Consider the following 23,601-nt stretch of genomic DNA (forward strand, 5'->3'; position numbering starts at 1 on the left):
TGGGGCACGTACCAGGGTGGAGAATTCCCTGACGGTAGGATCTGTCCGTATTGGAGAGAGTGCGGCCCTCGTGCCCCTCACTCCGGCTTGTTCCCTACTGCGGGAGGAACACCACGCTGACGGCCGCTTGCCTCGGCGAAAGGGCGACCCCGATCACCCTACTGGTGTCCCTCGCACGCCGGACAAGTTCACGGCACCAGCCAAAGTCCATACTAGGGGAAGTGGAGCCCCACCTCAGCCCAATGAACACACTCAGGGAACCACGAAGAGCGTGAGTCTCCCTCAAGCCTCTTTCCCTCCGGGGAGCCCTTCGTCGCCATCCAGGCTTCTTGGCCAAGCGGAGGCGTTAGAGTGGTGGCAAGGCCCGATTGCGGAGTTACCGCCCACACCCGGACGCTCCTTAGCACTGTTGGAGCCCTACAGGAGTCGCTGCCGCAGCCCAGCCCTGACGGCGCCTCTCCCCCTGAGCACCTGCAGACCCCGGACGCCCAGGCCTTCCACCACATTCCCCGACGACGGCGACCTAGGCTCTCTCACGCCCCAGCAGAAGGAGAAGCAGGCCCGAATCCTCCGCCTGTTCGGTCCTAGTCCCGAGGGCCCCCAATCAGATCGAGGCCCCAGACTACGAGGCCTCCCTGCACCCCACGAGGCCTCCCTGCACCCCACCAGTGCGGCCCTAGGAAGGAGCCGCCCCTCAGGTCAAGGCCCTAAACAAGGGAGCCTCCCTGGACAGTAAGTACTAGTGACCCAACTACCCAGGAAACACGGGTAGAACAGTGATAGTGACAGTGACCCCTAATACAGTGACAGTGATCCAATGCACAGTGGCAGTGACAAATAAAAGTTATGTTAAACAGTGATATCGGAGTAAGTCGTGCTTGAACATTAAACAGCTCAGTTCCCCCTCTCAGAAAGGAAGCGGGGAGTTTTCTGTGGAGTCGAAGGTAGGTGTGTGAACGAGCCGAAAGGCTAATGAAGTGCTTCCCTGCGACTAGGTGACGGTGTCGGATGTCGCCACACGCACCCTACCTTTATTATAGTATCATATCCCCCACAGACTCCCGATCACAGTGAATATAAGTGAGACTCCCCCGTTTATTGTTATCCACCAGCGGCACGACCAGTGTTCTCGATTGACCATCGCAGTGAAGTGATATCTCTCCTCAATAACAGTAACCCATATCCCTGACTACCCTGTGCCCTGTGCAAAAGTAGATTGGATCCAATTATAAGTGTATTGTTGTATCTCTGTGTAATTGTGTACCAAATGTTGTGTATGTAGCGCTGTAAGGGATAGAATTTAAGCAATAGATGTGATTCGGTGTACTGTCTCTTTTTATGCCCTGTTCCTTTGTTAGTGCATTACATCCGGTCTAGCCAAAGGACCCCGTCCAGTGCTCGTGTTTTTACGACGAGAAGTCGTCTTAAAAACACAGCATTACACTGGTGGCAAGCGGTGGTCCTAGATCCGAGTAACGCACGGAGGAACGCGAAAGGGAACTTACAATGGCAGCTAAACCGCACATCCAATTGCCGCGGTTCAACCCGGACCAGTGTGACATAAACATATATTTGGACATGGTCAAACCCCTCCTAGACATAGGGTTTGACTCTGACAGAGAAAAGATCGCTGTCACTCTACCTAACTTGGGTAAAATAATCACTAGTGTCGCACCAAAAGTCGTCCCAGAACTGTCATGGGACCAATTCTCACAAATAGTGAGACAGGCTTTCACGCCATCCATAGGCCGAGTTGTCGCTCTTTCTCAACTCGACGCCCTCACCTACGACGGGAACCTGGATGACACATTCACCGAGGCTAGGCGCCTCGTCAGCGCCGCCTATCCCGAGGCACCACCCAATGCCCGGGATATCCATACATTCAACGCACTGTTGAGAATCCTCCCCAGCGTAGTCAGGGAGCATTTCTCAATCTATGACCCCTCTGGGGACATGGAAAATGACCTACAACTCGTCCGATGTCTGCTCGCCGCCCGCCCCACACCACAGCCACCTCCACCACCTACCACCTCCAGTCACGGGGCCGTGACTTCAACGACGCGGAGGGTGGTAAAATGCCCGCCGAGACCGCCACAGGACCTCCCACCTCACCACCCCCCACACCACCGCCGAGCCGCCACCCCACCACCACCCCAGGAGGACACACAGGTGAGGCTAGTGACCTCGGGCAAGAGGGTCATCGGGACATCCCGGCCCTGAGCCCCTATTCCTCGCAAGTGCCCCAACCCCAGGAGTTCAGACAACCTGAACTACTGTGCGGGCGGGGTAGTGACCGTCAGACCAGGGGTGGGACTGAAAAGAGGTCAGTCCCAAGTAAGACCGTCTTGACGGTCTTGCTACACCCTCTAGGGCAGGAAGAGGCCCAAGGGCAGGAAGAGGCCCAAGGCTACGGCCTTAAAAGAGAAATAGACACAGGCTACGGCCTGACAAAGTGTGTAATGGGGAAGGTGACCCCAGGCTCCGGCCTTAACACGCTGAGGAGAGAGAGTTGCCTGTGTGCATCCCTCTCCAGTTGTACTTTGGCTACGGCCAGAATACGGTCCAGGGTAGAGAGACCCTGCTACCGTACGTGTAGCGCTACCCAATTACGGAAGCGGCGACTCGGGGCCGGCCTCTCGCCGGAGCAGACGGGTGATCCCGTTTCTCCGTTTAGTCAATTCCCGTACGGGCAGACACTCAGTTACGACTGGGGCACGTACCAGGGTGGAGAATTCCCTGACGGTAGGATCTGTCCGTATTGGAGAGAGTGCGGCCCTCGTGCCCCTCACTCCGGCTTGTTCCCTACTGCGGGAGGAACACCACGCTGACGGCCGCTTGCCTCGGCGAAAGGGCGACCCCGATCACCCTACTGGTGTCCCTCGCACGCCGGACAAGTTCACGGCACCAGCCAAAGTCCATACTAGGGGAAGTGGAGCCCCACCTCAGCCCAATGAACACACTCAGGGAACCACGAAGAGCGTGAGTCTCCCTCAAGCCTCTTTCCCTCCGGGGAGCCCTTTGTCGCCATCCAGGCTTCTTGGCCAAGCGGAGGCGTTAGAGTGGTGGCAAGGCCCGATTGCGGAGTTACCGCCCACACCCGGACGCTCCTTAGCACTGTTGGAGCCCTACAGGAGTCGCTGCCGCAGCCCAGCCCTGACGGCGCCTCTCCCCCTGAGCACCTGCAGACCCCGGACGCCCAGGCCTTCCACCACGTTCCCCGACGACGGCGACCTAGGCTCTCTCACGCCCCAGCAGAAGGAGAAGCAGGCCCGAATCCTCCGCCTGTTCGGTCCTAGTCCCGAGGGCCCCCGATCAGATCGAGGCCCCAGACTACGAGGCCTCTCTGCACCCCACCAGTGCGGCCCTAGGAAGGAGCCGCCCCTCAGGTCAAGGCCCTAAACAAGGGAGCCTCCCTGGACAGTAAGTACTAGTGACCCAACTACCCAGGAAACACGGGTAGAACAGTGATAGTGACAGTGACCCCTAATACAGTGACAGTGATCCAATGCACAGTGGCAGTGACAAATAAAAGTTATGTTAAACAGTGATATCGGAGTAAGTCGTGCTTGAACATTAATCAGCTCAGTTCCCCCTCTCAGAAAGGAAGCGGGGAGTTTTCTGTGGAGTCGAAGGTAGGTGTGTGAATGAGCCGAAAGGCTAATGAAGTGCTTCCCTGCGACTAGGTGACGGTGTCGGATGTCGCCACACGCACCCTACCTTTATTATAGTATCATATCCCCCACAGACTCCCGATCACAGTGAATATAAGTGAGACTCCCCCGTTTATTGTTATCCACCAGCGGCACGACCACTGTTCTCGACTGACCATCGCAGTGAAGTGATATCTCTCCTCAATAACAGTAACCCATATCCCTGACTACCCTGTGCCCTGTGCAAAAGTAGATTGGATCCAATTATAAGTGTATTGTTGTATCTCTGTGTAATTGTGTACCAAATGTTGTGTATGTAGCGCTGTAAGGGATAGAATTTAAGCAATAGATGTGATTCGGTGTACTGTCTCTTTTTATGCCCTGTTCCTTTGTTAGTGCATTACATCCGGTCTAGCCAAAGGACCCCGTCCAGTGCTCGTGTTTTTACGACGAGAAGTCGTCTTAAAAACACAGCATTACAATTACCATGCTATTAAGCACTTCCATCCATCCATCGTCCAGTCCTACATTGCCCTACAAGGATTGTAGGAGCTTGGGGCTAAGCAGATTGGTCCTGACATTTAAGATGAGAGTGACCAGCCTCACTGATCCCTGAGTGGCATTACGTGAGCAATAAATCCCAACCACCCATTGGATATAAACCTTCACTGGCTCAGTTGATTGGAACACCTTAATTACCCACTAAACCACCAGGCACCATAATTTGGTTATTGGTTACTCCCCAGCGTAATAAATGGTTTCTTGGTGTAGAGGACCTTATGGGAGAAAATAATGCCCGTGTTGTTGTGTGTTAATTCATGACTCTACTGTAAATGGTGTCCTGGTGTACAGGAGACCATTTGGCCCGTCACTCACTGTAGAGTCACCCACAGGCCGAAGGAACGGGAAAGAATGAAGGAAAGACAACGATTTCAGGTATTGCTTCATGAACACAACAGATCACTTCAATCTTTGGCCTTGCTTTAGTGTGATGCTTGTATGATGATGGAAAAGATAGACTCTGATGCTGTATATAACTTTAGCCATCCATCTGGCAAGGTGACAAGCACCAAGGTGCTGTAACTGTGTTTAACTGGGCATTACACCACCCAAGACAACAATGGACATTTCTAGCAGTTCTAGATAATCTTCTCGAAGTTGGCTTTCATGCAGCTGTTTCATACAAAATGCTATGAGCTCATCACATTGGTCACTATCAGTCACCAACATTTCCTCGTTGTCATTCAAGGTCTTAAAGCGTGTTGTGTCAGTAGTATTCTACTTAGCTTTGAACTGCTTGAATATGTAAATGTCAGGACCAGAGTACAGTCCAGGGCAAATGGTGAAGGTCTAAGAGCAAGGATCTCAAAATTGTGATGCTGACAAGCCAGGTGGAGGAATTCCTTGTTCAACTGTTGTTGAATAAGGGTGTACGCCCCTGCATATGATCCAGTACTGCTGGCAGTGGTGTCGAATGCCATTCCTACTACACGTTCAGATATACCCCAGTCATTGAAGGTTTCAGTGATGACATTGGCCATGACCTTTCCCTGATTCCAAACTGGATACATTCAAAAGTTTTGAAACTCCATTACCTGAGACAAGAATTGGATTGCATTCAGTGACATTTACTCCTGTTACATTGGGAATTAGTTTTCCATCCCAGTGCAGTACAAGTGGCACAGTTGGATGGAGTGATTTCTTCAACCATTCTGCAGTTTCCCTCCGACTCTTGATTCGATCTCAGTGGATACTTTTCGTGTTGACAGTATACATTGTTGGAGCTTGTCCATATGCAGAAAGCAGATGGACTGCAGCACGATCTGAAGTCTTGGTCCAATCTAAAGCAGCAGTAACTGGAGAAGTGGCAATTGTTTTTTTTTGCTTATTGGAGTTTCAGAGGAGATGCCGAAAAGGCAAGACCTGCTATATCTGTATAATCGTCACCTGTTTCGTCTTCATTGCCAGTTAGGCTTTCCTCCAGCACCACTGTTTCCTCTCTTACTGCTTGAAGACATTCCTCACACTCTATCATCTTCTGTTCAGTCTTTTGTTTCTCTCTCTGTGTTCATTCTTTGCGGTGGAGTTTGACATCAGCGCCCAGCAGAGAGCCTCGCCTCCTTTTCTCCCTCTGAGCCACAAGAAACTCCTTATTCTCAAGATTTTTTATGAGGTCGAAGGCATTCATGTGTGCATTGTCAAAGAGATTTCTCATCTGTTCTTGGAAGTTCTTTCTCTTCCTCTCCTCTCTTTCTGTATTCTGGCTCGTACTCGTCTCCAACTTTCTCCATTTTTATAGAGAGATTTGATTTTGGGGATACGATTCCATGGCACAGATGCAGCATTGTGAGTAGTCTCACAGAATCCTCCTAGTTCCTCAGACAGAACACATGCTGAATCCCTCAGTGTTCGTGTCTTCCTTGGCATCAGGTAGAAAAGTCGCACTAACTTCTCCACAAGAAGGTAACTTTCTTCCAAATACTCTTTCACCTGGTTGGCATACAATTCAAATCATGGTTTTGCTTCTGTTTTTCATCACTGGCATTGACGGTTTCACATCAGTCATAGTAAATAAGTGCTTAATAGTAACTCAAAAGGCAAATCCCTGGAAAAAGAAACAAATACAGGTATTGCTAGACTGTAGCCTCCGGTGAAGTAAAGCAAACATATTTTTCTAATAACAGAAAAGCTTATTTTCACAACAATAATTTTGCCTATTAGGCTCAGACTTTGTGTAAGATGTGGCACCAGTAAATATCAAATAATTCGGCTAAAATTTGATGTCTCAAGAGTTTACACCTAAACTCACAATATACACTGCCAGCAAACAAAATATTTAAGAATTAATACCTTAGTAATAAGGACCACCCTCATATATCTATCTATCTATCTATCTGCCAGACACCATAATTACATAAGGGGGGGCCATTTGACTTTGATTTATGTGTTTTATGGGGAGGGGCACTAATCCTCCACCAACCCATTTGTTGACACGTAAGGAGCATGTATGGTTTGGTTATATGGTTACCACCCAGCGTTGTAAATGGCTTCCTGACTTACAGGAAACCATATATATATATATATATGCAGTAAACCCTCTATAATTCAGATTAATTGAGGGGAGCCCTATGTCAAATTATCCAAAAATCCAAATTATTGGAGCTCATGCTTGCCCTTATCCCCAAATCACACTCATGCTCACTAAAACATGGCTTTTTCACAAAAACATTGAACAGTACAGTACAGTATATCATAACTTTATACTCAAAGAGCACAATACAATAAATAAAATAATATCAAACCTTGATAATGAAGTCTTGCAACACAGTAGTAGAGCACATTACACTTATAGTGGGGTGGCTTATGGTAATGATCGTTACCTGCTGGCCCAAAGCACCAAATTTGGCACACATATACTTAGGACCAAAGCAAAACTTTTTGGAGGAGGGTACCCGATTTTGAAGGTCAAGGTCAGGATCAGGTCAAGGTCAAAGGTCAAACTGTACTATTCGCCATCTTTTTCAATTTCCTTAATAATTTTCAACACAAAATGTGCTGCTATTGTCTAAATTTCTGTTAATGGACTTAAGGGAGTCATATCTGCCATTCAACCTAAATTTCCAATAACCATATTGAATTATGGGTCACGATCTCAGTTCACCGGGTGTAATTTATATGTGAATTATTGGCATCAAAATTGTTATGTAAACTCTGTCGGACAAGTAGCTCTTTATTTAAAAAGAGAATATTGCAATAAACCAAAAATTTACATACATGCTTTAGTTATAATATGATGAGACAAGCATAGCACTATTCTATATGTACTGTAGGTCTTAACCTATGTGACTATCGTGGCGTTAAGCAGACTACTTCCTATTTATTACGACATCCCTGCACTATTATTACAAGAATTGTTTACGTGGACTACCTCCATCAATCTCTGCATGCACATTTTCTCTGGAGGAGCTCAAGGAAAAGGAAGGCTCGTCGTGTTTCACAATCACCTCGGCACTGACATAGTGTTGTACATGCCAGACCAGCCTTTTCGCATTTGCAGTTCTTAACGCACATTGGAACCACCTTGCAGCCACACTTTATTAGTTCTTTGCACGCAGCAGCAGATGGAACTGTGGTCCAAATGGGATGCCACCCAGTGTCTGATTTGGACCAACCGAAACCAGCTGGGCTAGGGGCAGCAATGACTGGTTTAAGACTCTGTGTCCAGATACTGGCCTGGTACACACATCGGTTGACATGTTGGAGCAGAGCATTCTGTGTTGGTGGTAGCCTTTCCATTAGTTTCACCCTGTTAGGAAAGAGGTCTTGCCGAAGGTCGTTAACCTTGCTATGGTGAGTTGTGCTGTCGTACATGGTACAGATGAAATGCCCAATTAACCTGAATACCGGAGATGATGTTTCTTGAGGAACGAATGCTGAGGATGATGCTGTAGTAAACCCTTCAGTCGAAATTGGGAGTGATTTCCAGGTTTTCCAGGCTGATTTCTTTCCTTTACCATTAAACTGGGATGTTACATCACATCCAGTGAAAGCATGGAAGAAGGGTAGTGCTTGACATTTGTCTTCACCAAGTTCCAAGCAAACAGAGTTGATGTGGTAGTACCGAAATTGCTTCCCTGCACCAAATTCAACCCACAGATCTAAGTCAGGATACCAAGTGACAAAACGGTAAAAAACTCCTACAAGGATCACAACCACGTCTGTATCAACAGTTCTGACAAGAATTGATGTTGCACCTTTCCTTAGGGCATCGAACACATGCAAAGAAATCCTGCTGTCTGCCTCCTCATGGTCACTCTTGTCCATAGTACATTCAGGTTGATTGGACAGAACTCTTTCTCCGGAGGTAATGTATACCCACTTTTCAGGTGGGTAGACATGGTTGGCTACTTCTTCTGAGAGCAGAGCAAAAGTTCTTCCTTGTTTGTGTCGTTCTGCAAGAACCCAGCAAAGGACGTGGGAAGTTTGGCATTGCGAAGCACCTTCCTGCGTACCCCCTTCCCTCGTTTCTCACGGGTAGTTGCCTTCAAGCTGTCTGGACACTATCTGTCCCATACAATGTCAATTCGAGTGCTGCTTTGTAGTTGCCTCTCTGTCCAAGGAATGAAGATTTTGTCACTGTATTCGCCAAATGTACACTTCTTTTCATGTGGTAGGATATGCACCATGGCAGCTCCATCGAAAATCTTTGCATCAAAGTGTGATGGTGGTTCTGGCTGAATGCTTGGGTCGATGCAAGTCAACAATTCAGCTTTATTTCCTGGTAGACGAAGTCTCCCATTCAGTGACAATGCTGGTGGCCAAGGGTGATTTGCATGTGAGAAAAACTCCTCCAAGTTTGTGTCACGGACCTGAGCAGCAATGAAGAGTTGGCTGAATAGATTACAGTCACTCTTCATTTCTTGCAACTTAGTCCTTCTGCAGGGAGTGCTGGTGTGTGGTCGCTTGAAAAGTGGAAGTCTGTTTTTCTTGATTGTGCTGTGGATGGATTCCTCTCGTTTCACCAGCACATCACTGACATACCTTGAGTACTGCTCTTTGCCAAGTTGCTCCATTCTGTACAGTGCTTCAGCAACCTGTTCATCCATACAGTCATGGGTGTCAAGAACAATGAGTTCCTTTGCTGTGTTCAAGAACGGGTTGCCCATTGATTTAATAGCATCACACATATTGTTGACTTGTTTGTGGAATGTTTCCTGAACGGCATGTCCTTGCTCGTGACTCTGGAAAGAAGGCTCTTCAGACAGGTTGTTCATCTCTTCAAATTCATCGAGAATTCTTGCCTGCTCTGGACCTGCAATCATCCATCGTTTCAAGGCAGCAGGGTTCGTGGTCAGGCCAACTGCACCACCGGAACCTTTCACTTTTTCATTGTTCTGCTCGTGTGCTTGGTCTAAAGGCATGGCTGAGAATTGTCGCTTACCCTTCTGGAACACCCAGTTTTTCTTGAACTGATCTCTGATTGCTGGCGGAAGAGTCTTCATGTCTTTTATGTGTACTGGTAGCCAGCGAGAGTAATTCATGCGATCAAGCACGAAGAACCATGGTGCCAATGCTTCCAACACTTCTACATAGAGAGCGAAATTCTTCTCCCTGTGCGACCTCACAAAGATAAGCACTAACAGCTCCAGCTGAAGAATCCTGTCCCAGAATGCAAAGATTGGACTGTTGTGTGTTATGTCAGTTCTCCAGTCTTCGAAGAGTATGCTGCCATCTGGAAACATTTCATAAAAGGAATCACGCTGCAACTTTGCAAGAGTCATGACGGTAACTTGATGTGCATGCCGTGTTCTGGTTAAGTGGGCAGCCTTCAGGAAGGAGTCAGCAGTTCCAGCCGTAGCAACCCCACTCTCAGTCAGGGCAGTACACCAACCAGATCCTTCCAAGAGATCCCCAACCATTATTCTACTTAAAGCACAATAAAAGTAAACTAACACCTGAAATAACAGTACTACCACATTTTGACCTTTGACCTGCACCTGACCTTGACCTTGACCTTTAAAACCGGGTACCCCCCTCCAAAAATGTTTGTATTGATCTACAGTATACATGTACCAAATTTGGTGCTTTGGGCCAGCGTGTAACGATTTGGTCATTTTTTGGCCATAAGCCACCCCACTATTAACTGTACCGAACGTACTGTACAGTTCTTAAAAATTACGTTTATTCCTACACTTATCACTGCAAAAACTGTTCACGTCCACTTATTACTGGAACCCTTTTCGGACTTGTCTCGCTTAATACAAATTTCTATCCAAATTAAAATTATTTGTCTGGTGGTCAAAAAAGATCCGAATTAACCGATTTCCGAATTTTTCGGGTTCGAATTGGAGAGGTTTACTGAATGTATATATATATATATATATATATATCATTCATTCATTCATTGCCAGACGCCATGTATCCCAGACAGGGTGGCCAAGGGCTTAGAGTTAATTGTTTTACAGGGAGGGGCACTAATCCTCCACCAACCCCACTTGACGTAGGGATGCCAACAGCATCTGGTGTTCCCAGGCGGTCACCCATCCAAGTACTAACCAGACCCAACGTTGCTTAACTTCGCTGATCGAACGGGAAGCGGTGTACTCAACGTGGTATATATATATATATATATATATATATATATATATATATACCGTATTTCGTGACATGTAAGACGCAGCATTGTGAAAGACGCACCCTAATTCTGGCAGGGCAGTTCTGTGAAAAAAAAAGTTTGACCCAACCAAGACTGCAGTAAGGTTTCTTGATAAGAGCCATTACCACACAGATACACACTCACCTTTCAGAATCTATTCATTACTGATCATCAGCCTTTGGTTTCTTTTTTTATATACAAAGAATGGTACAGGAAAAGAAAACAATGCCCCTTCTTGACCAAACGTGACTGATATGGGCCACTATCACATAGATACACACTCACCTTTCAGAATCTATTCAGTACTGCTCATCATCCTTTAGTTTTTTCTTTTATGTACAAAGAATGATACAAGAAAAGAGAAAAGAAAACAAAACCCCGTCTGAACAAAACGTGACTTCAAACCACGAGGCCATCTCAACTTTGTTGATAAATATGTATCAGTAAACTGATGTAAACACTGTTTTTAATATTGTATGATTTAAAACCACAAATGAAGTCAATAAACTCTGTTCTTTCATTCACTGACGAAAACATAAAGTACAATGAATGTTCACATCAGTTCATTTATCCTAAAAGAACCCCGTCATATTCCACACCTGTTACGGAATTTCCTCACATTGCCTTGACTCAAGCACAATATCAGACTACTACCATCATTAATCATGCACTCCAACTAACCTGTAATTACCTCCACAAATAATATAAAAAGGTAGCACTTGTAAATACACAAATTACATTGTTTTACAACCAAAGTTCAATATAGCAAGGCTGCTTGGGAACAGGATAGACAGCTGTTTTTACTCTCTTCTCTCAGTATCACTTCTTCCCTGTCAGTTATGTTTGCCTTGCAGCATCAGCAACTAAAAATGCATGCTTCACTGATCATAATTTACTATAAACATTCATTTCAAAACATACTGAGTATAGTGAAAACATCCATTGTTACACCTTAGTAACACTGCTGCCTCCCAGTCGCTAGACAGCAGTCTCTACCCCTTCCTCTTAGTATCACTTCCTCACTGTCAGCGATGTTTCCCTTGCAGCATCAACAGTTAAAAATACGTTCTTCACTGATCACAATGTACTAAAAACAGACATTCATCTCAAAACATGTTGAGAATGGTGAAACTATCCCTTAGCAACACTGCTGCATCCCAAGCGCTAGACAACTGTCTCTACTCTCTTCTCCCAGTATCACTCCCTTACTGTCAGCTGTTTTCCTTGCAGCATCAACAATTAAAAATGCATATTTCTCTTATCAGAATTTGCTAAAAACAGACATCCATCTCAAAACATTTGAGTACTGTGAAAACATCCATTTTTGATCTTAACACTGCTCCTTCTAGTCGCTATGGTACACACACACGCACACATGTACACACCACATGCAACATTCGCTCGCCTCTGAAACATTTACATCAGTCAGTTTTGGAGTACCCATTGTCTTTATTATATGCCAAAAACATCAAAATGTAATTGGTTGTTCAATATAAATGAAATGCGTGGCTTTAACAGACACACATACGGTACTCCAGAATATCCCGGAGAATGCCATAGTATCCCCGACAACAGGGCGAACCAGAAACAACGGAGTTCGCCCACGAGAATGCCGACACCCCCACTCGGACCCCACGGGGTAGCCGCCACTAGCCACCACCACTCCGGGCAACAACGACGCATGTCAGCCCGGGCCGTGCGCCCCTGTGACATTCAACCACCACGCCGCCGCCACCGTAGGCGAAAGACACTACCTTCGCGTGGCGGAATCACTGAGTTAGCTAGGGGTGGAGTCAGAAACTATACTCCAGGCAGCGCCCCTAAGGTAGAGACGATCTATGGTCGCTCTAATAGTGTCAGGGTAGAGACGATCTATGGTCGCTCCCATCAAAACCTGGTAGAGACGATCAATGGTCGCTCCCATAAAAACAAGGTAGAGACGATCTATGGTCGCTCCCATAAAAATCAGGTAGAGACGATCAATGGTCGCTCAGGTAGAGACGATCGACGGTCGCTCCCTCAGCATTCCGGTAGAGACGATCAATGGTCGCTCCCATAAAAAAAGATAGAGACGATCTATGGTCGCTCTCATAAAAATCAGGTAGAGACGATCAATGGTCGCTCCCTGAAAGCTCAGGTAGAGACGATCAACGGTCGCTCCCTCAGCACTCCGGTAGAGACGATCAATGGTCGCTCCCATAAAAACAAGGTATAGACGATCTATGGTCGCTCCCATAAAAATCAGGAAGAGACGATCAATGGTCGCTCCCTGAAAGCTCAGGTAGAGACGATCCACGGTCGCTCCCTCAGCACTCCGGTAGAGACGATCGATGGTCGCTCCCAGGGTATAGTAAGGAGGAAAGACCTCCCTGTTTCCCCCGGCCTCTGTTCCCTGCGCGAGGCCCTTGAGAAGACCCACCTGTCGGGCCCCCGTGACAGCCGCTGCCGCAGTCCTCCCCTGTCGGCGCCCCTGCTCATAGGAGACCGCAGTCCGTCGCCTCTTCCGGCCTGCCCTAGGACACCCGGGCAAGACCTCACCACGCCCCCGCGACGCCGGGACCTGACCCAGAGGTTCCTAGCCCTCTTCGGCCCCAGTCCCAAGGGCCTTACACCGGAGCCCAGTCCGGAAACCCCCGGACGTGAGAGGACGCCCTAGCGAGTCGCCCCGTGCCCTCCCGGCTCGACCTACCCTGACGACGCCCTCAGTCCGACCGGATCATCACTGAGGTAACCGTGTTTCTCTCCACGAGAAATACGAGTGATCCTGTAATAATCGTGAAGTAGGTTAAGTGTGACTCCTTTCCTCTTAGAATAAGACTAGTGCAGTAATTTCATGTAATTTCCATTGGGGTAAACCAGGACATAATACTCCGTTAAAGGGCGAGAATGTGGGTAGAGACCTCGTGAAAATACGTGCGAGTGTCATCCCGAAGTTTTCTAAAGACTTCTCTCTAGAGCCCGAAGAAAGACTAACACATTATTGGAGTGCTATTGGCTAAGCTCTGAGTAATATAGTGGAATAGAATTTACGAGGGTTCCGACTTTGTTACGCGTTGGGAAGTGCGAGTCTACATAACATACCGGGGAGATGTGTAATATATAAGTTGTGCCGACAGAAACCTAGTGTCACCAAAACAACGAGGACAGCAAGTAATAACTATATTCCCCTGCTCCGCACGCTATCCCTAAAAACTCTCTCCACTCCTCACCCCCGCTCTTAAAGTCCAAATAAGAACCAGAGTTAATTGTCAAAGAATTCTTGCCAACAGAAAACACCTAAACTCCCTTGCTAATATCGGGCCTCATTAAATATTACCATAACTTCCCCCTCGCCGTTCTAAGTCACTCTCCGTGTCTCCCTACTTCCCCCCCTCCTGGTAGATCACAAACCCCCCCCCCTTCTCCCCTCACGCGCTCCACGCGCACAGGTATTTACTGTACTCCTAGTACTAAGATTTGTTGTATTGTCATTAATATCTAGGAAGCTAGTATCCTGCGAGATACACAATATTTTAGATAAGGTTTTGTATTGCTCTATATTGTGATGTAATGTCTACTGAAATGTCTTGTGTCTGACTGAAATAATACACGTGTATGATGTTGCCGAAGGTTTTTATGTCCTGCCTCTCTTCATTGCACTAGCTCTGGTCTCGAAAGAGGACCCCGCTCCGTGTTGAGTTGATTTGGGACGAGAAGTCGAGCCAAATTCAACTCAGCATTACAATAAATATCATCACTTAAGGACATGAAACATCTCAAACAATTTATTCATCCAAACATCGTCAGTGCAAGACTAAAGGTGTACAGCACCATTGATCCTAAATTTTCCATGGTTGCATCTGTCATGATCACCTAAAACCTATATTCACTTCATATTACTGACATGGTGAAAATTTCACTCGTCTTCAAATCCTGAGAATTCATCACTACTTTCCCCAAGTCCTGAAGCATCACTGGAAGTCATCACCACGGTCATCATCACTGTTTCACTGTCACTCTCATACAGTGAATGGTCCTCAATACCATCCATCGAATTGCTTATACCACACTTCATACGACTTTAACTTGGCAATCGTTTTAACTGAGCACAGGCGATATTCAGACTTGGGGCATTTGATACAGCCCACATTAACCTCCTTAGTACATGTTTCCTGAACTGAATAAAATCATATGACAAGCATGAATAAACTACCCTATAAAATACATTGCTGGGCTGAAGGGATTATAATAAGCGGATTATCAGTTCCCTAGCCTGACTCTTCCCACTCCTACTTCCTTAACTACACCCACACCAAACTCTCACCCACACCTTAGGATTCTGGTCATTTCGGCCGTAACGTCCAAAATGGCAAACGACTTTACGACCTAACCTAACCTAACCAATTTGGACGTTACGGCCTAAATGATCGCCATTGCCGATCATGAGAGCTTTGCTTAGGCAGCAGAGATGCAGAGAGTGAACGTTGTCAATCATTCTGATCGCTTCGTCTTCTAAGAATACAGCAGAAATGGCGGACGCTGATATGAATGCCTGTCAGGCACTGCTATTTCAGATATTGCATCAATTATGCTACTCAGTGAATTTTATCCTATTTTCATCACAAAATACTGTAATTGGGTGTGCCCTGAGTTGCATAGACATTGCTAAGGTACTTCACTTGGCTGAAAAAGTGAAGCTGTAACTCCAGGCAGTACTGTTTAACGTTACAACTGTTTTTCCTATTTTTCGCTATTGGTATAATAAGACTGTTCACTTCTATGATACTCTTGTCAGGCACGAAACAAAATGTCACTAAGAGAAGCCAACCATATGAGGGTGATTGAATTTCCATATGCGACAAAAATCAATGCTGATGACTTGACGGGTTCGCTTGCCAGCATCTCTCCAGTATGACTGCTTTGCTAGTTAGTAAGTGGATGGCAAGCAGAGTGGTTATGATTGCCTTTCAGAAGGTTAGCAGACAGTTCACCAGTGAGCATGTTAGCTTGCTAGAGTAGGGTGTACGCTAGACGCTAAACTGCTAAGTTGCTAAACCGCTAAACCCCTTGACGGTATTGGCCAGTTGAGCTGAAAACAAACCGTGAATGCTTTGTGTTCTTGAACTTGCGTGTTTTAATATCTGCTGCATATATACACTGACAAAATGTCACAAAAGTAACTGACCTAATTAGGGTTACTGAATTTCCATACGTGACAAAAGTCTGTTTTGATGACCTGGCAGTTTCATTAGCCAGCATCTCTCCAGTATGATTGCTTTGCTAGTTAGTGAATGGATGGCAAGCAAAGTGGTCATGATTGCCTTTCAGAAGGTTAGCAGACAGTTCACCATTGATCATGTACGTTAGCTTGCTGGATTAGTGTGGATGCTAAACTGCTAAATTGCTAAACCTCTAAATATCTTCACGATGTTAGCCAGTTGAGCTGTAAACAAACCCGTGAAAGTTTTGTGTGTTTCTGATCTCGCGTGTTTCTTAAATCTGCTGCATATACACACTAGTGTATATTATTTTTAAAAATAAAATCAAGTCTGCATACTGCAGAAAACACCTGTGGTTGCTAAGCAGTGAGATGATCATCTTTATAAGAGTTTCTTCTCAATGGAGCCAAACTAACCTGCCTTAGTCTAGCGTGCAGGATGCATGGGGATATTTTAAGGTAACTTTGAGACAAAAAAAGTGCGTCTTACAAGCCGCGAAATACGGAATATATATATATATATATATATATTTTACCAACCTTTAAGGTGAGTGGTGATGGGCTTGGGGGGGGAAGGGGGAAGGGTATCCAATGCTGTAGGAGGTCCTACTGACCCCCTGAAGGAGGGCCTTCAGGATCCTGAGGAGGCCTCTCTGCCTCAACCTCACTCATAAATCCCTCATAGTCACACTGACATCGTCATCTTCGTCATCAGGGGAAAGTGCAATACTGCAATGTGACTGGCACACGACATGACTCATGAGGAAGGCGTACTGGACTGGCATGGCAGTACTAGGGAAATGTTCCTCGGTGTCTGCCATCTTCCCGCGCCCGGGCGGGTAATAGTACTGGATGCAGAACGTCCGTACTAGAGAAGAACTCTTCGGATTTGGCCCACTTTGTGCGGCCGACCTGCACTAACCAAACAAATCCGTACTGCAGTAATGAATTATTTTTTCCTGACCATACTGGACGAGAATAGTACTGGACAAACGTTTACTGGATGCAAGGGTACTGTGTATATATATATATATATATATATATATATATACAGTGGGCTCGCACAGTGCACGAGAGATTGGGCGGTGCACGAGCTCGCGCACTGGGAATTCGCGTACTAGGAATACATAATCTTATGAGAATAATTACATATGGGCGGTACCCCCTCATACCTGGACATTTTTTGGCCCTTAGAGACATAATAAAGGTCATATGTTTCAGACATTGTACTAAAGCTATAGCTACAATAACAAAAATATGGGTAGTCACCTTAACAACAGTAGACAACAGGCCTGATGACCCTAAATAACAGAGATTCTGAGGCGCGGCAACACTTACAGCGCCGCACTCCCCACCGCACCAACACTTCCCTCCACAGACTCCTCTTGATCACTTTCCCCAGGAGCATCAAAGTCACTCACCTCGGCCATAAACCCTTCAAAGTCCAATGCTGACACTTCTGACATTGCATCCTCTTCATCCTCAACAGGAACAGGAGCAGACGATGTTGATGGTTCCGCAATTTCACCAACTTGAGCCCGCTGTGTGTAGCTTGTTATGAGTGTCTGTCTTCTACTGTTTATTTCTTCCCTGTGCCTGTCTGTGTAGAAACGGAAGAGTTTGTCAATACCAACCAGAAGTTCCTCCGTTCTTAGGTTGCTCACTTCCTGTTCCTTCACCTCTTCCTTGAGTTTATCCACGGCAGCAAGGATCTTGCTTACGTTTGACATACACAGCTCAGTCCTGCCTTCCATCACACTAGGCTGCACAACTTGACTCTGCCTGGCGTCAGGCATCAACATGATGACACGTGAAGCGCAGTGTGAGGGGTGGTCACGCACTAGTAGAAAATGGCATTTTTGAGCCACTCCTTGCCTCTGCCTCGTGTTCTGTGCGGTAAACTCGCGCATTGAAGGGTTTTTGGTTATGATTTTTGGTCACTCGTGCACAAGGCGAATCGCGCACTGCGATGACGCGCACTGTGCGAGCCTACTTTATGCATATATTTCATATACAGTATATGAGGTTATTTAAGAGGAGCCTGTGGAGTCACATGGAGAGACAGGCTGACGAATGAGGATATAAAGGAGCATTGTGGTGTGGATGTGGATGTGATAGGAAGTGTTATGAGGAACACACTGAGGTGGTTTGGCCATGTGGAGAGGATGGAGGGTGAAAGACTGACGACGAGAGTGTATGTGAGTGAGGTGGAGGGGGGAAGAGGGAGGGGGAGGCCGAGGATGAGATGGAGGGATGGGGTGGAGAGGTATATGAAAGAGGGGGGTGTGAGTTGGGAGCGGGGCTGTGAAATGACGGGGGACAGGACGACGTGAAGGCGATTTGTTTGTGGTCACCCCAAACAGGATTGAGGCGTCTGGCAATAGATAGATAGATAGTATACAAGGCCTCCGGTGCAGTCGATCTATCTATCTATCTATATATTGCCAGACGCCTCAATTCCATTTGGGGTGGCCACAAACAAATCGCCTCCACGTCGTCCTGTCCCCCGCTGTTCTGGTGTCAACATCTTTTTCCATATGAAGTTGTAGTATCACACATTTTACATAATAATTTTTAAAGCTGTTTAGTCATAAATAACAGTGTGTAATGAAGTGTGAATGATGAACAACCAAATATCATTTCGCTGTTAGCTGTGGTATAGGAAGAAGGTGGATGGCAGACCACAACGGGCCACCCTGTTTCAATTATAAAATGAAGGTTAGAAGTGAAAAGATATCTGAATAAGTGCGTAAGTGTAAAGTCCTGGGGAACCATTTATTATGTTGGTATATGTGAATGTACTTAATACCATTTTATAGAGGTGTATAATGTGCTAGTAGAGTTGTCATTTATCTCTACTTTTTGCATAAGCCCAGAGTATATGTAATGCTCGGCACCTCACTTTTTAGCTGACCTAAGCACCGCGCCCTTGTCTGGCTCGGTGACTGTACAGCGTGAGAGAGATCGCTTTACAGTTATAAAGGGAGGTGGTGTCGCTCCTACATATCTCTCGGGTCGCAGTTATATTATTCTGTACCCAATAAAGAGAGATTTAATCTGCTCATTTCTGTCACCTTACGCTACCACTTAATAACAGACCAGCTTCCACCTTCTCGTGGCAGAGGACTTTGGTGGGAAGTGTCGGGCAGTGACGGCGAGTGGCTGACGTGTACTACAGACAGTGTCGTCGATCCAACACGGTGGTCTAGTTATACTACACAGCAGAACACTTAATATGTAGTCAACTGCTACTCCATAACGGCTACATTGTGGCCAGTAGTGCGACGATACATTTTATTGGTGCTAGCGGTGGCACGATATTTAGTGCTAGCCGTGTACCGATACATTAAATTGGTGCTCAGTGCTGGGATACGATACGTGCTAAAGGGCTTTATGCTGTGAACCAGTAACCCTTGCAATCGCTCGTTCCTGAAGGTGAAACAGAAAATCTTACTCTACTATTGTAAGGGGACTAATTACCAGTGAGTTAAGTGGAGCAGATAAACTGGAGTGGTGAATATTAATTCCTCCCATTATTCTGCCAGTGCGAGATATCTCCATCTTCAAACGCAAACTGGCAAGAATCTTGCTCTCGTGTGCGAGAGGCGAGATAAGGAGAGTTCAAGCCAGTGCGGTGAGGAGTGGATCAACTAGCGAGCAACTTCTGGCAACTCCACAGGCGCGGACGGCCGAAGCGAGCCGAAGCGGGAGCCGAGAGCGGCGGGTCTGGCGTGGTGCAGGCCGCAGGGCAAACCAGTCGCTTGCACTCCCACAGCGAGCGGGGCTGTCGTGTATGGTTCGAGGAGTCTGGTGGAGTGTGGAACGTGGAATGTGGAACATCATCCTGGACTTTCATATCTAGGTAGAGTCCATGCATTAATCCACACACACACACACTTGAATCAACACACGTTAGTTAGTTGATGAGTAGAAATAAAGGTTTCTCAGAATTCCCTTAAATATACTTTCTGTGTATTGTATATATGTTCCGTTCTGTCACTTACCATAACTATCCTTTTTTTATGTCAGTTTATCTTCCTGTAACTGGGAGGGGAATTACTGACAAGGTTAGATGGATACAGTGAAGTGGGGACGTAGAATTAAGGGAAATAGGGATTAGCCAATCCCACTAGACTCAGAATTTTATGAGTGGGTTGATACATCAAATAAAAGTACTCAGACATATTAAATGAGTGAAGGACATATTGAGGATCAAGGTGATGAGGATATTTCTGAAGGACAGGATGAGGATTTGAACGTTTTGCATTTGCGTTCTGGTCATACTTATTCAACAGTCCCAGAGCAATCAGTTAGATCCAAAATGGCCACTAGTCTTGCTAATGAGGGTAATCCTAGTGAGGAGACTGTGAAAGCTGAGACTACAACAGTACCTTTGGTCACTCAGGATATGCAAAATCCAGTCATTAGTGATAGTACTACAACCACTCACATACCTGTGTATACTTCAGATATTTTTAGTACACCACAAGGTTTTGGACAGAATTTATTTTCTGTTCTTTCTTCAAATGCATGGGGTATAAACACAGATGGTATTGGCATGCAAACCCAGAATCCTAATCAATGGGGCATGAATACTAATATTGGCATGCAAATCCAGGGCTCTTATCCAAATACCTGGGGCATGACTAACAATATGGGCGTTCAAGGTCAGACTAACCCTCCTCCTTTGTGGCAGATACCTGTACCTAATCTGGCTACTGATATAGTACAGCAGCATCCTAACTGTACTGAAAGTCAGGCTTTGGCAAAGGCAGGCATATGCTATGCAGAAGCTAGCAAAGCCTTGCAAACTTCAGGCTGGAGAGATACAGCTACTAGTTCTCCACAGCAAAGGACCAAGGCTGTTAAGCCAGAGGTGAAAAGATGGTGTGTCATACATGGGCATCGTCCTCATGAAACGGACTGTTGCCCCTTTGTCATTGATAAGAGGAAGAAACTAGGGAACCCAGCTAGTTCGGGGGAAGCTCAGGGCCGCGCGCAAAAGTAATTAAAATAGTACAATCCACCGATGCGTGTGTGGCAGCTATTACTAAGGTGGACTTATTATCTATTCCTTGGATCATAGGGAAAAACCAAGTGTCCCTGATCGTGGATACAGGGGCATGTACAAACATTATTTCTAGTAAAACGCTGGAAAGACTTAAAGGTGAATTACCTCTAACAAACTGGACATTATCACCACCTGATGTAATGTTACAGGTGTGACAGGGAGTAGAATGAAGATTGTAAGCCAGGTGCCGTTGACACTGAGGGCAGATAAACGATCTCCTGTGTTACGTGCTACGTTTTATGTGGTTGAGGATTTTCCTCTGCCAGCTGATGGGCTGTTAGGCTTTGAGACCATGGAGGAGTATGATATAGTAATACACCCTCAAAGACATTCCATTTCCTTTAATGGGAAAGAGTTTGTAGGCCTTAATCCCTCAGCAACACGAACTGGAACTGGCATCCAATCAGGAGTCGTCCAACCAGTTGTGACCCCAACAAGTGAAGCGTCAAGGGAGTCCCCGGATGCACACGAAGCGGAGGGTATGGACTGGAAGAAAGTCAGGGCTATAGTGAATGGTAATCACCACTTACCCAGTCAAACTGCCTAAATTCCTGTCCGAGTACCTGACGTGTCGGTGGGAACTGATGTAGCATGCTTAACTGAGACTGTGAAACATAAGGCATTGTCGCTGGAATCGACTCTGACTAGCATTGGCCAAGACCAGAAGACACCCCTCTTCATCGCAAATATGAGTGGTGGCGCAGTTAAGCTCAGAGATGCGACTTGATGTGCTATGGTGCCCCCATAAAGGAAGTCGACGACGTGCCGGTGATCTCTCCTGTAGTTACATCTCAAGCAACGACTCAGTCAGAACCCGTACGTCTGGCTAAGGAAAAACAGCTGGAGCAATACGTGAACGTCACGGATAATGTAGACCATAAAACACGACTCCTAGCCCTCCTTAGAGAATTTTCCGACGTAGTAGCACTTCCAGGAGAAGCGCTGGGTAGGACGGATAGGGTGAAGCATATATTGTTTGTGCCCTGGTACAAATCCAGTTTATGTGCCCGCATACCGTCTACCGCACAGCCAAAGGGAAGCAGTGGAATGCACCACTCTTTCTAGTGCCTAAGAAGGACGGTGGTGTGAGACCTGTTGTGGATTTTCAGCAAGTGAACAAACAGTACCGGATCGTTACCCGATTCCGCATCTGCGAGACTTACTTCAATCATTAGGTAAGGGAAATACTGTGTTTACTTGTCTGGATCTAGCGTCAGGGTATTGGCAGGTGGAGCTGACCGAAGAGTCGCGTTCCATTACTGCTTTTAGCACTCACCGTGGGCACTTTGAATTTCTCCGGATGCCTTTTTGGACTGAGTAATGCTCCTTTAACATTTCAGCGGATGATAAACCAATTGTTTGGCGAGATGTTAGGGCAAGACGTCTTAGCGTATCTAGATGACCTATTTTCCTACACCACAGAACAAGGATCAGATAAGATCGTCCTAGGCCTCACTGGCTTTTATAGGAGTTTTGTCCACAGGTATGCCATCATAGCATCACCTTTAACAACGCTACTTAAGAAGGACGCTGCATGGAAATGGAGACCCTCGGAAGAGAAAAGCTTCAACGAGCTCAAACAAGCCATGTCAGAAACACCCGTATTAGCGTTTCCTGATTATACTCACCCTTTCTGTCTGTGCACGGATGCCTCAGGTCTGGGTCTGGGAGCGGTGTTACAGCAGAAGGATGAACAAGGAAAGACACATACCATAGCGTATGCTAGTAGGGCATTAAGACCCCCAGAGAAGAACTATTCGACGACACATTTGGAGACATTAGCAGTCGTGTGGGCGTTAGGACATTTCCGGGATATTATCTTTGGCTACCGGATAATTGTTTTAACTGACCATGCACCCATACGCGACTTGTTTAAAGGAAAAAAACTTGCACGGTAAGGTTGCGCGTTGGTTTGGCAAGGTAATGGAGTTTGATCCAGAGGTCAGGTATTTACCAGGCCGTCAAAATGTTGTAGCCGACGCGTTGAGTAGAAACATTGCTGTTACCATAGCCGAGGATGTTGCTCTTGCTGAGTATTCCTCAGACACGGTAAAAGCGGAACAACGTAATGATGCGATGTGGTCTCAAGTCATCTTGGAGTTTGGCGACGAGACTTGTTTACCTGAACTCCCAGTACCAATGACTCACTTCCATCTTCAACAGGGTCTTTTATAAGCAACCCCCAGGGAAGGACACTGCATATCAGTTGGTTGTTCCTGCTACCTTACAGCAAGCCGTGCTATAGTTAGTTCATGACGTACCTCAAGCGGGTCATCCCGGTCGCGATAGATGCATACGTGAGGCGAGAAAGAAATACTATTGCCCGACCATGAGGAAGGACATAGAAGCCCACGTCAGTCAATGCGTCAAATGCGCGGAAATACGAGGAACAACGGGACTTCCGACTCCCATCTTAGAGTATCCTCTACCGGAAAAACCCTGGGATACAGTCTCCATTGATCTCTTAGCGTTGCCAAGAAGTCGTCAAGGTTCAAGTTATGTACTGGTGGCAGTGGACCATTTCTCA

At 46.4% G+C, this 23,601-nt stretch overlaps 2 pseudogenes; one reads left to right on the forward strand and one right to left on the reverse strand.

The window, feature by feature from the left end:
• LOC145404702 (T-complex protein 1 subunit theta-like) overlaps window positions 1–23,601 on the forward strand; it is a 205,137-nt pseudogene that overhangs the window by 149,290 nt on the left and 32,246 nt on the right.
• On the reverse strand, window positions 10,658–10,776 carry LOC145404804 (5S ribosomal RNA; annotated as a pseudogene).

Source organism: Coenobita brevimanus, chromosome 64, assembly GCF_032717465.1.
Source record: "Coenobita brevimanus isolate Jiangsu-jjx chromosome 64, ASM3271746v2, whole genome shotgun sequence".
In the NCBI taxonomy this organism is placed as follows: Eukaryota; Metazoa; Arthropoda; class Malacostraca; order Decapoda; family Coenobitidae; genus Coenobita; species Coenobita brevimanus.